Consider the following 13619-nt stretch of genomic DNA (forward strand, 5'->3'; position numbering starts at 1 on the left):
CTTCAGAACCTGCTCTTTTGATTGTAATTCGTACATTTTCCTTTATGTCTAATTAGTGCTCCAAAACTATAAAATTATATTAACTCTTGTATTAAGACAATTCAATTATATTATGAAGTTGATTTTGTTATTAATGCTGCGTTGAACTCTGATTGAGTTAGGATAAGTTTGTGTGTAAGTTTGGGTTCGTATAGGTATGGAACCTTGGAGGGGAACCTTGCCTATGTGTCGGTCATGGATCCGGGATTCGGGTCGTGCCAGTTCTTCTCATAAGTTAGCTCATAGTATGGAGCGGCACTGAATATGCAGTGGTTCTGGTGTTTGTTGAAGTGTAATAATGGAATTGAAAAGTTTCTTGCAAATGGAGACATCTGAGAATGCTTTAATGATTATTTTAGGTTCGTTGTTTGAAATAGAAATTGATTTTATCTACACTTTGGATGCCTCTAGTTATTTTTTGCTTTGGGCATTATTAACTTGGTCTTTGCCACCAAACTGGTGTTTAATAAGCAAAGAAAATGATTTGTAGGTGATGAATCATCATGCTCTGGGGCCCTTCAAAAAGAAAAGGATGCCAAGAAGTCATATGTTCGATTGGGAAAGATGAGTACGTCTTTGTTTACTTTGTTTTTAATTTCTGGTCGAGAAAGTAGTATCTTGTAAACTGCTGATCTGTTAGAAATTTGTAGTTTATGGTTTGGGTTACTGGGTTATAAAAGTGGCTGATCACAATTTTATTTTATTTTTTTTTACCAAAACTGGCAGAAATGTGCGAATTGGCAATGGTAACCAGCTTATAAGAGATCCCAGGAAGCGAACTCGTGTTGTGGCCAGTGAAAAAGTTAGATGGAGATTGCGCACCGCAAGACCATGATTGGCTAGAAAGAGAAAGTACTGTCAGTTTTTCACAAGATTTGGGAAATGCAACAAAGATGATGGAAAATGCCCCTTCATTCATGATTCCTCCAAAATTGCAGTCTGCTATTTTGAGTTATTGGAGATTCTGAAATTTTCAACAAATTGTCAGAAGACTTTGGAATATCATTGCTTTCCATAAATTCTGCTGGGGTTGTTGCAGTTTCAGTAGACACAGAGTGAAGATGCTCGGCTAATGGGGAAAATACCCGAACCCCCAAAGCGTTAGTTGCCTGACTTGGTATTTTAGGGACACTAGATAGAGGTGGTGTTCTCGGTATCTCACAAGAAGCATTCATGCCTCCTTTTCTCACAACATCAAGCGGATCCACAAATCAATTCTACTGTCAGAGCCAGTACTCTTCCTTGGTTCATTAGTACCAAAAGAGTTGAGCTGATATACAGAAGAAATCAAACCATGAGGATCCGGGGATTGAACAACTGAAATAGGTTTTCTAACAAGACTGTTAACCTTGTGAATGTAAGAGGTGCTCTGGAACTTATCAGTTTTCCTAGGACATCGCATTTGTGCATGAACAGTGCTCGAGAATGCCTTTTTTGCTGGTGGAACAGAATCAGAAGAACTATCAGTTCGATGCCATGTTTGAGTTTTTGAGTTGCGAGATGAAGAAGCTGTACTCTTTGAAGCAGTAAAAACAAAAGATGAGCGACCTGGATAAATCTTAGATACAGCACAATTACTCTGGTTCTTCCTTCCAGATAATTGCCCACTCACAGCATTCTGCGTCCGAGTTGTTATTTTGGAATCCTGTGATGGAAAATGCCCCGTCTTTCGAGCCAACAGACGATCACCTTCCACTGCATGATCTGATTTTAAAACAATTTTACCACTTTGTGAACTTGTTGTACATATAGATGAGTTAGAACCAACATTAATTGCAGGCCTCTCAGCTAGAATTTTATCATGATACCCATGAAACTTTTCAACTGGATTTTTGCTTAATGATGTGCCCAGGACATCAGGCAAGGTTTCTGGAAAACCCCTATCAGACAGCATCTCAGGTACAAACGCCATAAGTTCCTCACTTGAATTGATAGCAGAAACTCCAAAGCCATCTTCGAATGAAGATAGATTGTTTAACATCCAAGGCGAATTGTTCTTCACACCATGAAAATCACTATCCTCCACATCTATACCTGGCAATTTTTCAGTCAAGACCTGTGTCTGAAGTTTTGAAGGGATTTGACACGGATCAATCCCACCGTCAATAACAACTTGCTCCTCTGCAGCATCAATGTCCATTATGTCTCCCTCACCAGCATCAACTTGCTCCATAGAGTCATTTGGATTGCTACTTCCAACCACAACTGGAGTAGCATTTATGATGTCCTTGTCTCCCAATACAACTAGATCACGGGATGTCACTTTTGTAACTGCCAGTTCCTCAAAAGCGAAATGAGATTGAACATCTTTTTGACCATCATCTTCAAATGCATCTTTGACTGCAGCCACCGTGTGCTCTCCTGCTGAACAATTTTCAAGAGATGCAGTGATCCGCTTCTGTGCTGGCAGAAAGTCAGAAGTGCACAGAAAATCCATATCAGACACTACAGCTTCCTCTTCTGGCAGTGTTTGACCATCACCAGAATTGGAAGGCACTTCCATACCTGATGTAGAGTTACCTGCAAATACCGGTCCCTCATCAGCGTCAGATTCTAGTGGAGAATTCGATTTCAATGGAGGAGCAGAGAACTTTCTGTTCTTTTCATTCCTTGGTGAAACATTACTTGCACCAACATCATCACTCCTCCGGACAGAATCCTTACCCGCTGAAACATCTGTTAAACTGCCCTCATGAAGGACATTGACGATATTACAAGATTGTGAGCCAACATCCACAAATGGGGAACCAGAAAATGTACACTCAGCTGTAGCACTGTCTTCAAAACATAATCTCAAGGTTTTATCCACCCAATGTGCAGTGGTACTGGTGACCATATTTGCATGATCCATATGCATGTAAGATACATCTGTCCTTGACAAATCTAACTGAGGAACTTCAATTTTTTTATCATTCTTCGTAATGTCAGTTGCATCCTCGTCACTGCTACCTGCAGAAACCTTGTTATCTAGAGAACCTCCGATGGAAGCACTCTCCAATGTTTGAGTAACCCCATGTTGAGATAGCTGCTCACTAAAATCACCACCAGTTCCATGGACAGAAATATTAATTTCTTCTGAATTGGTACAGCAGCTGGGAGAAACCAAAATGGTCCCTACACCCTGATTGGGTCGTATGACATCATTCTTAATTCCTGTTTCCCTGAAATGGATACAGAGAAACTTCTATTGTTTACTACAGGGAAACTAGCCCCCTGAAGTAGATCAGTGATGCCATTCTCAGCTGATGGACTACCTAGATTTCTGCAGGGCTCCTTGCAACCAACATCAGATGCCCCCGCGTCAAAAACTTTAATTCTCTCTTGTGAGTTCATTGAAGCAGTATCTAACCCCATCAAAGGCATACAAGTATTCATAGGATCTTCATGAATTATTGTTTTCTCTGAACTTAATGAACCAAAATCAGTATTGCCTTCCATATAATCCAAAACTTTGAGAGATCCCCTCACAGCATTGTCCTCAAACAAGCAAGAATCTCCATTCTGACAAGGCTGCTTGCCAATATCAGATCTAAATGTTTCATCTAGTGATTTCTTTAAAATGTTTTCAGTATCTGCAATAGCATGCATGCCTATGTCACAATCACCATTTACAAAACTCTCACCAAATTTGGTTTCTTCGTGGTTTGAAAAGCCTGAGGGAGAAGCTGAGCGGCTCTTATTTCCATTGATATTAAATACAAATAAATTACCAGAATCTGCACCAGCGCCCACCAGCCCTGATTCATAAACTTATCAAATCTCTCCACCTTGTCTTTCTTAGGCAGCGCTGTAGCTTCATTTGGACAAGGCTGTTGATCAACAATGTCAGCCACAGTAGCAGCCTTGTCAGGGTCAATGGGTTCAGTTGGATTAGGGGCAAAGCTATCAACTTTCACGGGTTCATCACATGTTTTTGTTGGCTGTGAATTTGATAAAGTTGACTTATGGTTTACAACTTTCTTCACTACTCTCTTAACAACTTTTTTCTTCTTTCCACCCTCGAACTAAGATGTTTTACCAGAAACAAGATTGGTTCCACTTCTAAGGGCCACAGTCCTCCTTATAGGCAGCGCCCTACTATCTCGCACATTAGTAATACCAGAAGCTGTAACAAACTCTTTAGACTTCTTTAGCTCCTTTTTAGAACTGGACGCTTTATTTGCAACACTTGCAGCTTCGTCCAATCCCACTGCAACCTTGTTGGGTTTATGCATTGACGAATTCAACCTATACTTATCCTTAGCAGGGACCAAAACTTTCCTAACTTTACTATTCCTAGGTGTCAAATTCATTTCAGAAGCACCCGCAAAGCTTAAAGTAGGCGTCAAAATTGCCTTGGCTACCAACGAATTAGACTTAAAAGAAACATCAAGCTCTACTGGGCTTCTCTCTCTTGCTCCCTCTACCATCCCACGATCTGCATGCAAGACCCTTATCTTTATCTTTGCCTTTAAAAAAACCGGATTCCTGATGTTTACCTCTAAAAGGACTAGATTTAGTATAATCAGCATAACTCGAATAATGCACTCTCTCATCCTCTCTATTCATATAACTAGGCTTTCGAAGCCTAAGTAGAGCACTCTTTTTCTGTAACTGCTTCCTTGGAGTCCTATTAAACTCATAACAACCCTCTCCACTTCTTTTACCACCATTCCTTTCCAGCTCCAAATTCCCTTCTCTAATCCTATAATGCTCACGTTTCCCAGCAATAATCCTATTTTCACCATCACCAATCTCGTTACTCCCCAACTCCATCAATGACTCACGCGATTCGCCCATAACCTCTCTGTCATGAACCCACCTCTGGCTGGCACTCCCCTTCTCATGATAATCATAATTCAAACGGCGCCTATTCTCATAATTCCCTGAATTCGACTTGAAACCCCTCAGTTGATTCGAAACAGTTCGGAAAACACTAGAAGAAGATCTATCAGAATTAGATCCAAATTCACCACGACGACGACGATGCTCACTCTCACCATCAATCACAAAATTACGGTCCTGAACCAATCTAGAGTTAGGATTAGGATCACCTTCTAATTCATGCCTAGTTTGCATATGATCATCACGCAAAAACGTAAAATCGGGTCGGGGTTCATGGACACAGTGATCGAACTCGGGTAAACGACGCGGCGGTTGACGGTCATCGTACAATTGATGAGAAACCCAAGGCAATTGAGTTGAGTGAGGAAGGTCATGGTGCGATCGCTGGTGGTTATAGTTATCGTGAATTTGGGGATGATTTGGGCTAGGGTCATAGGAGAAATGGGGGTTCCGAGGGGAGAATTGTGGGAATGACGGTGGAGGAGGAGGTGTTCGTGGCGGCGGAGGCGGTTCAAGAAAGTTGGAATGGCGGTGGAAATTAAGGTTATTAGGGTAACGAGGAGAAGGGTGTTTAGCGTACTTCGTGTAGTAGAAATAGGAAGATGGAGGAGCCATGGCGGTGGTGGCTATTGTTCGATCTTTGCTCTTTCTGGATGCGCGCGCGTTTGGATCATATGTATGATACTCCATGACAACGCTGGCTTTGTTTCTGTGAACGGAGGAAGGAACACTCGACGAGAGTGTGGCCTCCCCTGCATTGGTGTTTTGTTTTTTAATAATTTAATATGTTTGGTTAATAATATTTTTTAAATTAAGGTTATATATATATATATATATATATTAAAATTAATAATTTTAAATTTAAATATTATAGATTTAATTATTATTATTATATCATGAAATAAATAATATATTATATAAAATATTTTTTATTATTTTATTAAATTATTTATAATTTTATTATGTATAAAATTTATTTGATAAGAATTATAGTTTTCATGATTTTTTAAGTGTGTAATAAAATCAGGTAAAACATTATCAAAAATAAAATTGAGATTACAATATAAATAAATTTAATTCACTCTAAACTAATTTTTCAAAACAAAATTATTATTCACGTAAATGTGAACAGTGTGAGTGAACTATACTGTTTTTTTTTTTAAAAAAAAAAAAGCAATGTTCATATGAACTGTGCGGATAAATAAAAATTTACTCACACTCTTCACTTATGAATAGTGTAAAGGAAGAAAAGCAGCTCGCAATTGTTTTAAATTTAACTGCATTTTAAATGCAAACTCAATAAGTCCTATTAAGAATAAATTGCGTTTTGAATGTTATCAAACAATTATTTGGTTGTAGTTACTTCAAACGCATAAACTACTATACAAACAAACGAACTCCATATATTTTGTTTAGTATTGGTGTTGGAGCCAGGTTCTCGACCCCTTTTAGGTTAGAGTTTTGTTTCTTCAATTAAAATAATATATTTTGGTTTTGGATTTCTCCTTGATAATGTCCTCGCTCAATTTTTTATTTTCATAAAAAATATTAATTTTTTTATTTTTATAGAAAAATATTAAAATAATTTAAGATCTAAGAGCATTGAATTTGGCTATAACATTAAATCCAAAAAAATTAAAACCAGACATCAGATTTATTAACTTTAAGTCCTTATGTCGAACCCAAGAGAATTGTGTCCGGATACAAAACTCATTACCCTTGAATCCTGACCCGAGACCCAAAAGAATTGAATCCGGAAACATGACTCATTAGCCTTGGGTCCTAAGACAGGACCCCTTACCCTTGAATCCTGATTCGAGACCTAAGAGAATTGGTCCTGAAACATGACTCATTAGCCTTGAGTCTTGAGGCAAGATCTAAGTGAATTGGGTCATGACATAGGACTCGTTATTCTTGGATTTGAACACAAGACCCAAGAAAATTGAAACCAGAAACGAGACCTATTAGCCTTGGATTTGAATGTCGGACCCAAGAGAATTGGGTTCAAACGCCGGACTCATTACTTCCTGATGCCGAACCAAAAAGAATTGGATCCTAACACAAGACTTATTAGCCTTGGGTTTTAATGACGGATCCAAGCGAATTAGATCCTCACGCAGGACCTAAGAGAATTGGGTACTGATGAAAGATCCATTATCCTTGGATCTTAATGCAGGACCTAAGAGAATTAGGATCATACGCCAAACCCATTAGCCTTGGGTTTAGACGTGGACCTAAGAGAATTGGGTCTTGAAACTGGACCCATTAACATAATGTCCTAAAACCGGAACCAAGAGAATTGAATCCTATCACCGAATCCATTAGCCTTGGACCGGATGACAGACCCAACAATCTTAGGTCTGAATCCCAGAGCATTGGGTCAAGCGGAGCTGTAAGACCTAAGTGATTTTGGTCTACGCCCCTGACACACCCAAGCAATTTATGTTAGATGCGCCTTTCCAACCTAATTTTTTCTTCGGTTTGGAAGGGGATGTCTAACCCATGTTAATAATAATAATAATAATAGATTTTATCCTTATTTAATAATAATAATAATAGATTTTATCCTTAAAATAAAATCTATGTTTTATTATTGTAATATTTATTTTAATTTTAATAATATTAATGAATTTGATAATATTAATAATAATATTTAGCTTGTCCATCCAAGTTATTATATTTTTAATCTTAAAAAAAAAAGATTTATAGTTTTTCTTTCATGTTAATAATAAATTTTAAAAAAAAATTACAAATAATAATAATAGTAATAATAATTCTTAATTTTACCAATCAAATCAAATATATTATTTTTTTCAATATTAATAATATTTTTTACAAATTTATTAATTATTATATTAATAATATTAACTATAATCAAAATAATAATATTTATAATAAAAATAATGATATTTAATTATAATAAAAATTATAACATTTATAACATAAATAATAATATTTATCATATTGATATTGATATTAAAATTTTATAGCTAAGTTTTTGTAGTAATAATTTTTTTTAAAGAAAATTATTAACAATAATAATTTTTCAAACAACACCTTAATAATCTCTTCATAATCTACTTTTTTCTTCTTTTCAGAATCAATTACTTCAATTATACTCTGGTTATAAGCTTCAAAATTTATTTTTTGTATATTGTGTTATCACTACTTTATACGTAGTTAAGGAGTTATCAATAATATTATCTTATAATTCTTCAATTCCTGAATTTTAAGTTATAAATTATTGAAAATTAAAATTATCATATTGCATTATACCACTTCTTCCATAAATAAATCACCTCTATTATTTAGAAATAAATAATCAAATATGCCTTCATATTCAATTCCTTCATGATTATTGAAATAGTCATTATTAGTTCATTTTAATTTTTAATTTTTCCTCTTCTCATCATTTTCCTCAAAATATAAATCTTTGTCTTCTATTTTGATAATTAAATTATCATTTATTTGATTAAAGATGAACTTTGAAACCTTTTCCTTCAGCTTTTCATTGTCCATAGTGTCCTTTTTTCTAATATAATTTTAAATTATAATTACTTCTTTTCTCTACAAATATCTTTTTTCACAGTCATTATTACACTTTTCAATCACTTTTCTACTATAACTTTTCTATCTATTTCTAAACTTTTTTCTATGTGTTTCTAAACTTTTGATTTAGTTTCCATACATTATTCCCTAGTTGGTTGAAATGATGGATTTCTCTTGGGATATTTATTTTCTAAATACATGCATATTTGCTTCAATTCTAAAACCAAATCCTTTTGAGATATTCTATCCAATTGCCAAGCCTTTTTTCAATGAACTATCATTCAGTGATGTTTTCTTAATAGTTTCTTGCATGTTCCATTTTGTGTTAAAAACCCAAATAAGTGATGCTTTTTTAATAGTTTCTTACATGTTCCATTTTGTGTTAAAAACCCAAATGTTAGCTTTTTATTTATTATTAAATTACAGTTGTTATATATAGCTTTTGAAATTAATTATATGTTTTTAAATAAAACATCAGTCTCTAATAGCTCGGCTACCATATTCATTTCTAGATTTTCTTATGGAAATAGTTTTTTCTCTAAAATTTGTTTTGGAGTTATTAATCCTCTTTGGATTAATATGAAGTTTGTACATTTATTTATAATATGACTAATAGTCATTCGTTATATGGAGAATCCCTCAATATCTTAGAATTGTGTGACTAATAACCATTCGCCATATGGAGAATCCCTCAATATCTTAGAATTTATCAACCTCAACAAATCTTAACATTGGACCTGCTACTAAAGAATTAAATAACTCATTAGTTGTGATGGTTACAAAGGTAACTCCATGAGAAAAAAAAAATTATTATTATATTAGTAATATTCATCATTTTAATGGAGAATGCATTTATTGGAGGGAAATGATTTTTATTAACTCCTATTGTTTTATTTTTATCAACGAAACTTATATGCTTTAACTTTATTAAATCTTGAATCACATTTCTAATAATTACATAATTTTTAGTTGAATGACTAACAATTACATGCCATTTACAATAAGAATTTCCTTTCAATTCTTTATCATTTACTTATATTTCCCTTTTAATTTAACTCTTTTATGAGCTAATAATCAATCAAAGATTGCATCAACTTGGTTTATATCAAATGAGTAATGTCTTTCCTTATTTGATCTTAAATATTTTAAAATTTTAACATTCTTTTTAATCAAAATATCACAACTATAGGTTCAACAAATATAAATTTTATAACATTCATAACCACTATTTCATGAAAATAATTTCATAAATTGGAAATATTATTTTTATTTTTTAAAATAAATCTTCATATTTAAAAGCCATTACTTCTAATCCGTATATGTCTTTAAACTTCATTCCTTTATATTTCTTTCTTAGCTCTAATTCCAATCATTTTTGAGCAATCATGATAAATTTCTTTTCTTAAATTCTAGCCTAACATTTCCCTCTTGTTTCCATGAATCTATTTAGATATTGTTTAACAGTTTCTCTATGATATTACTTTAATTTCACTAAATTAACTAGTACAAATTCTGGTTATTCTAGAAAAGTGAGTTTGAAATATAGTCTACATATCATTCCGACTATTAACTAAATTTAGTGGAAAGTTTATATACCAAATAAAAACATCTCTAGTTAATGAATTTGAAAATAATTTAAGTTTTAAAAATTTTGAATCAGATACTTTCTTACATTGGTAAATGAATCTTATTTTATGTTTTCTATCAGACATGGTCTCTTGGCCATTAAACAAAGTGAACTCTGGAAACTTAAAAGTATTAGGATAAGGGTACATCTTATCAATATAATCTGGATATAGTTATCTTATTAATATAATCTGGATATAGTTTTATGTATGTTAGTCTATGCATTTGTTGAATTCTAAATTCATAGTATTGTTTTACTATTCTTATAATATATTTAAGAGCAATCCTATTTAAAGGTCCATTCATTTCTAAATTATTTAAAATTACTATTTCATCCATATCTTTTGGTAATGGACTCTTATAATTGACAAATTTATCTTTTAAACCACTCCCAACTTTCTATAATTTTAAAGTTTTTCTTCGATTAACTCTTGATTCTAATAAAGGATTATTTATAGTAATGATTTATTTTGATGACCAACATGGCTCTTTTCTATTTTGTTTATGATCGTTCCTTCAATAATTAGAGACTCTTTCCATTTTCTCATCTAAATGGTTGCTAACCTTAACCACCACTTGTTTGGAAATCTTATTCATTATCTTTAATATAGTATAGTACAAGTTAGAAATCACTTTATCATTTACTTTTCTTATTGAAACGACTACTTTTGTGTTGGAATTTTTAATAGTCTTACTCATTCCTTTATAAGATTTCTTATTCAAGTTTTATAATTTTTCTATTTCACACTTTAAACTTTTTTCACAATTTTATCTATCTCTAGCATTTGACTCTAGAATAACATAAGCTGATCTCTCATTTATTGTTATAATTCCTTTATAATGATCATCAATCATATTTATCTTAATTCTATGTTTCTCTTTAATTTCTTTAAAAGGATATTTATACCTCTCTTCATGTATTTTATTTGTCTCTTATACTCTTCATTTAAAGAATAAATATCTATATTCTACACTTACAAACCTATTTCCTTCTTCATTTTAAATTTCTTCCCTTTTAAGAATTGATTCTCTATTTCTTTCTCTAATAGAGACATTAACTAATTATTCTCTTTCTACTATTGTCACCAATTATTTCAAGGTTATATATATATATATATATAATACTTTATAACTTATATTTCAAATTTAAAATTCTAGATTTTCACTGCAATTTTATATTTGTAACTCCAAACTTATGGAAATGCCAGAATATAACTCAATAATCAAGAAATAGTTAAATACTTTAATACTTTAAATATAAATAAGAACTTTAATAATTCAAGATCATAGAACTTATATTAATAGGATGATCTTTATTTTGATTACAACCATGTACTAGAATACCTTGATAAAAGAATAAAAATTAATATTTTTTATGTTTTATGTTTTTCTTTTTTATAATAGAAATTGCAAGCCTAGTGAGTATCACCTATAAGTTACTTGCCTACGAGTTACTTGTATACATGTTATTGTCTGTTAGTTGTTGTTTACTGGTAAACAAATTTTAAAGTTCTTATAAACTTGATTAAACTGCAGTGCAATTACTGTTGATTTGTTAAGTTGTTTGAGTTGTTGTTATGTGATTTATTCTCCTTGTGACCTTCTTTAAATAGAAAAAATTATAGAAAATCATCTGGTAAGAACTTATCTTTTTTATTCTTCCTAATTTTAAAGATACAAAACTTTAACTACTCTTCTTCATTTCTTCATGTACCATATCAATTTCCTTTAACAAATATGAATCGTTTCTACTTTGTGTTATAATATTCCTTTCATTTGATTCAAACTTTGTTCTCCCTTATATAATATTAATTCAGCTTTTAACCAAATCATGTTTTTCTTAATTTGATTTAAATTATTTTACACACTTATCAAGTATGCCCTTTTCTTTAGTCTGTCTTTCTTGTCTTTAGCCTAGACTATCCCTTTATTAATTTTATTATATAACATATCTTTTTTTTTTATGAATTTTTAAAGTGATAAATTGTAAAGCTTGTTTTACATATCTCAACAGAAGCTACTTGATAATCCTCATCAAAGCATACCCTAAAAAGAAAAAGATGAAGAAAAAAAATGTAATCTTGTATCTTTATAATAAAGATTAGTCTTAACTATCAAGTATTACCTTCTTCACCACCACCGTGTGAACCTAAAATCCAAGAAGTTGCCTTCAATCTACCTTCACTCTAATTCTCTCTTAAAAGATAGTAAAATATATGACATATATGAAAAAGCTCCCTCAATATATCCATACCAAAACAAAACTTCAATTCAATACTAAAATTCATTTTCTCCAAAGCAAAGTCAATCAAGAATGATCCATACAATGATGGCAATAACATTACACATAATCATTATGTCACTTAGGTTATTTAGTCACAAGATTTTAATATACTCATGGTGTTATCATGAGAGAGATTGTTTCCTTAAAAGCATGTATTTTCATTTGATTTTCATGCAACAGAGATGTCTATTAGAGAATTGGACAAGTAAATTTCTAATAAAGATAACTAGTCCATTAGCTCGGGATCCATCACTATCAGACCAAAAATTTATAAAACATTAAAAAATAGTGTCAAAGTCATGAGGAATTCTTTAATTATTTGATTAAACTCCTTCAAACAAGTCAATCTTGGAACATTCTACCATTTCTCCTTGTATAGCTTGAGTTTTAAATTAAACCATATAAAAATTTGATTTAACTTGAATTGATTGACTTCACATATCTAAAGACAACTTGGACAACCAGTGAAAACATGGCATACCTTTTAAAAGAATTTCAAGATGATAGATTTTTAAAAAAATATTGAGATAATAATATATTAAATCAACCTCAATCACTCTATGACATAGGTCATGGACTCTACTAGATTTAATAACTTTAATATTTTTTAAACTATTTTTATTTAATTATATGATAAAAAAATAGATACTAAAAAAACAAGCACAACCTAATGTTTGAATGTTTATTTGAGATCATCATAACCCTATAGAAAGTATATAAAATGAATCATGAAGCTTATTATCAAAACATATTTTTGGGTTATTCCCAAATTCATTATCTTTTCTGGAAAAAAAAATCAAAATAGTACCTTTTTAAACGACATTGAACTCCTTCTTTCCCTGCGCGTGCAAAGGCAAGGAAAAAAAAGATTTTAAAATCTTTTTTCCCACTCAATCTCTCCCCTAACTTAACCTTCACTAACATCATCCATACCCACCATACCTTACTAACATGATAAAGAAAATATAGGGGAACCATGCCCTAGGGTGGCTATGTAGAAGTCACCCTACGCCACTTTACCCCTACACTTGGACATGGTAAAGTGGTCCTCTCCCCTTACTTCCTATAAATATAAGGGGAGAACTAGAAATAGAGGTGGAAATTTTGGCAAAGAGAAAGGCGAGAAATGAAAATAGAAGATTGAGAGAAAGACAGGGATGACAACATAAGGGTTTTTTAAGTGAAAAAGAAATAAAAAAGGAGAATGATAGATAGAAAAGGGGGAAGAAACGAAAAAACCAAACAAGAAGAAGAAATGCAAAAAACAAAATAGAGGACAAGGAGAAACTTTTAGGGG

General features: G+C 32.3%; 1 pseudogene; it reads right to left on the reverse strand.

Moving 5' to 3' along the window:
- Nucleotides 1-777: 777 nt before the first annotated feature.
- LOC105109406 (uncharacterized) lies at nt 778-5635 on the reverse strand (annotated as a pseudogene).
- Between the last annotated feature and the right edge of the window lie 7984 nt (nt 5636-13619).

Source organism: Populus euphratica, unplaced genomic scaffold (genome assembly GCF_000495115.2).
Source record: "Populus euphratica unplaced genomic scaffold, PopEup_1.0 scaffold214.1, whole genome shotgun sequence".
Classification (NCBI taxonomy): Eukaryota; Viridiplantae; Streptophyta; class Magnoliopsida; order Malpighiales; family Salicaceae; genus Populus; species Populus euphratica.